Source organism: Vigna umbellata, chromosome 1, assembly GCF_029865625.1.
Source record: "Vigna umbellata cultivar VRB3 chromosome 1, Vumbellata_1.0, whole genome shotgun sequence".
Classification (NCBI taxonomy): Eukaryota; Viridiplantae; Streptophyta; class Magnoliopsida; order Fabales; family Fabaceae; genus Vigna; species Vigna umbellata.
The window spans coordinates 28,889,820-28,894,418 of NC_142165.1; positions in this window are offsets into that span (position 1 = coordinate 28,889,820).

A 4,599-nucleotide genomic window follows, 5' to 3' on the forward strand; every position below is an offset into this window, starting at 1 on the left:
GTCTTACCTAGCCAGAATGTCTAAGGTTACTTACTTGACTATTTTTCAAAGTAAGATTCACTATTGAATTTAAAAATGGACTCAAACAGTCAAAATGAAAGACAAAACACCTAGCCTGCTAATGGAACAAAAGCTTAGAGTGGGAAAATAAAACATAGGAAATCCTAGGTGAGGCTTGTAGCTTTGGCTAAAAAGACACACTCACCATCTACTATCAAAGCAAGCAAAGAAAATTGCCAAGATTGGAGATAGCACCAAGGACTCTTCCAAACACACTTGGTCTTAATGGCCTTTTACAAGAAATCAAATGAAAATTAAAATGGAAACAAATTACAAATTTAAAATTCCAAGAGGATCAAGCTACACTGCTATGCTGCTCCATATCTGCACTGCTTGAACATGTCCAACTGCCTCCTTACTTGTTTTGATCATTCAACTCTTATACATTGGTGTTTCAATCTTGTAGACCAAAACTAGCTACTACATGACATGTTTTCTGCACTGGAACAACTTGTATTTAGCCATGGAGATGCAAACAGATATAGGCTTGATGATTTGTAAATTGCTTAGCTCAAAGATCTTATGAAAATGTGGCTGCTGGCTTATACAAGTAATTCCCCATTAATTCTGCACATCTGCAACATACCATAATCTAGTAGATACAACAATGAATTAAGTGCAGTGGTCACTTCGAAAAAATTTGGTTGAGTATAGTTTCTAATTTAGCCAAATTGATCAAACAGTGTGTCATGCTAATGAGAATCAGTTCACCACATTGATTGAAATAAAGCTTCTTAAAATCAAATTTTAATCAGCTATATAGAGTTCAGTTCAGTGGTATTTTAATTTGACAAAAGAATTATTAAACAACTATTGTTGCACTACTACAATTATTACATAATATCCTTTTGTTCAGTTTCACAATTGCCTTAATCAGCTTAATCAACAAATAAAAGAGGGGTTAGATGCAGTGACAATAACCAATATAAAAAAATTGTAATAGCTTAAAACTGATTACTCATTTTCTCAGCAAAGGTAGCTTAGCTTTAGGTGCAACCAGTCAAATCTCACTTCTAAACTGTTTCAGGTGTTTTTCACTCCACTAACAATTTTCTTTTGGATGATATGCACTCAATCTCACCATCACTCAACTGTTTGGCTTGTATCTCAAAATTTGGATAGTGAAGTTGCCAAAATTTCACACTTTTGCTTGCTGGACAACCCCTTTGAATTCACAAATTATGCTCCTTCTCCACTTTCTAAGATGCCACCTTAGTTGGAAAAGGTTTCTAAAACTGGATTGCACCACAAAGTCTTCAGAACACCACAATTTCACACAAAATTAGCACCAAACCAGATAAAAAACTGCACCAAAAATGGTCACTAGACAACACTAGAATGTGACTTGGATTGGACAACTTGAGAGGCCAAAAAATGGAACATCAATTATCAATAGGTATTGAACAATAGTAGGCACACAAAATGAACCTAAGAAAGGTGATAGAATGAATTAAGAAAGCAAGAAAATTAAAATCCATCCAGACCCAAATTGTTTGATATTTTGCAAAGGTGTTTGATAAAATGCCCCAATGAAATTCAGATTTTGAGTTTTTGAGTTTTAGGGCCTCTAAACTGGATTTGAAGGGTTCTATAAGCTTTTTATCACTTGATTATTCTTCTTTTGATAATTTATTTTCATTTTCAAACATTGAACCAGCTTTTACCAATCCAGAAATGAATTTGAGCAAAGAAAATAAGCAAACATTTGCTAGAAAGTAAAATCTGCACTAGAAAAAGTGGACTGAAATGGTGGTTTTAAACCCAAAAACAAGTGGAAGTGATTCAAAAACTCATGTGAGTTACCAAACAACTTTGCTTGATGATTTTAAGTGTGTTCAAACTCTTAAACAACTCAGAAACTGTTGAAAACTCAAAATCATTGGTTCACTTCCCTTTTAACTCAAAAAGTGATGGTTTAAAGACCAAATATGCATATAGGCTAAAATTTGACCAAATGAACAGTGCTATCAACTTTCAAACATCAATTTAAACATCACATAAACAACACCAACTGAAATCAGACCTTGCAATAGCCAAATACGCAGTAAAATACACCAACTCACCACCAAAATCAGTTTTAATAGATCAAAAGCTGGAACAGTGATCGAATTGACTCAAGGAAGTGTAAATGCACTGATCTAAGCTAGAATTGGAAAGCTTAGCATAACCAAATTGGAATTAGACCAAACAAAGAATTTTAGCACAGTGAAAGCTAGAAATGAAAACTGAAACAATAAGATGCTAAGGATTTTGAGCAACCAAGCTATACATATTGCATTTCATTGCTTATTATGGTTTGTTGGACCTTTAGCAACCTTCAACAACACTAAACAATGTTGTACCAAGCTTCAGAATCAAAGGAAAACCAACTGAAACAGATTTAAGGATTTAAACCAGAATTGAAATTCTTGAGCAAATTTGAAACTAGAATCAATTTCTAGTGTTTTGGCTTATATCACCAAGACTAGAACATGTTCTCATTGCCTTAATTGGTTGATTTAAAGCTTTTCCAGCACTCTAAACTCACACAAACCGAAAAACACAGTAGAACGGATTAATACTGGAATAAACAGAATTAAAACTAGAGTTGTCAAAACGAGCCACCCGGCTCGACTTGGCCCGACCTACCACGGGTTGGTCACTTAGTGAGTCAACCCAACCCGACTCATTTATTAGCGAGCAAGAAAAATTTGAACCCGACCCAACCCACCACGGGTTGGTGGGTAAATGGGTTGGCTCACTGGCTCACTTAATTACATTTTTTTAAATAAAAAAATTAAAAACTTTCTATAATTCAAATCTAAATAAATTTCACTCCCAAATTTCACTTCCAACATGGGTGTTTAATTAATTTTTAAAATAAGGAATTTAAATAATTTTTTCAAGCAAAATCAAAATAAAAAATATTTTTTATAAAACTAAAATTAAATTTTAATAAAATAAAATTAGGTAGGTGTGTTGGTGGGCCAACCCGGCCAACCACGGGTTCAACCCGCATGAGCCGGGTTGAAATTTGACCCGCATAAAAAAGATACAATTTTTTCAAACCCAACCCGGCTCAAACCCGTGGTGGGTCGGGTTGACCCATGAGTTATGACCCATTTTGACAGCTCTAATTAAAACTGCATCAGAATGTACACATGACTTATGACAACTTGAAATTGAAAGATAAGGCTGCAAATGACTCAAGCAAAGAAGATTCATCATTTAAAATGAAAGATAAACATGATTACACAATGGAAACACAACAACAACGACTGGAAATAGACGTCCGTTTAAGAGGCTGAAGCAATGAACTCTTCAACTACCCTGTCAGCCTCTTATATGTCCGTTCTAGAGGGGGCCGGACGTCTATAATATTATAGACGTCGGGGCCCTGCAAGAACGGACGTCTACAGTCCCACTTATTTACGGATATGCCACCGGTCAATTATTTACGTTGGGGTTTTTGTGGACGGACGTCTATTGGGTGACGTTAAAGGCCAATTCTGCACTAGTGAAAAGGTATCAAATTTATTATTTGTATAAATGGTATTAATTAGTTTATTATTATAAAAAACATGGATTAAGAATATATTAGTTTTAAATACTTAATTTTTTTCTAAAATATTTATACTTAATTAGTTTTAATCTTATAAAACAACATAGATTAACAAAACATGAATTAATAACATATAATAATGTAATATGTTAAAAAGTCATTTTAAATAAAAATATCATCTAACCTCTATACAAAAGATAAATTTGGTCTCAATTTGTAGAGAGACAATACTACTCCATTTTGAGAAAATACGGATTAAAATGAAATCAATTTCTGACACTAACAATGCCACATACACACCAAGGACTAACACATGACAACAAAAAATTATGCAAAAATATTTTTAAAAATTTTAAAAACCACAAATTGACGCATGATATGTCGTTAACATCGTTAGTCTTTTTTTTAAAAGGACCTAATTGAAGCATTCTTTTGATACAATTGAAACTTTTCTAAAAGAGGAGACTGACTTGAAACTTTCCCACCAAAATGGGGACCAAGCGAGTAATTAGGCCTTTAGTTGAACTAAGCATAATAAAATTTGTAAGAATTTATTTTGTATATTAGTATAACATATGATTTGTATATTATATATGGCTAAGTACCCCTCTGTCATACCAATATTGGTATTATCCTTAGACGATGCAACATAAATTATAACCGAATATGTCCGAAATGCCTACACCTAACTAAACGTGTCCAGTCCGTATTGTAAGTGACTACTATTAGGCGACTTGATCAATACCTTTTGATTTATCAGAACTAATATCTATGGAGTATCGATTACTCTGCAATTGTTACTAGGATATGATCAAACACACTCTCTCTACTAAGGTAAATGGGCCTCAAGGCCCAAGCCTAGGTCCACCTAGGTAAAAGCCCACAACACAATAAATAGTATTATAAATGACATAATCGTCGAGGCATTTTATTTACGATATCATTAATTTCATATTTATTACTTTGTTGACGTGAGAGGTTGGCTTAAGCATCAAAAT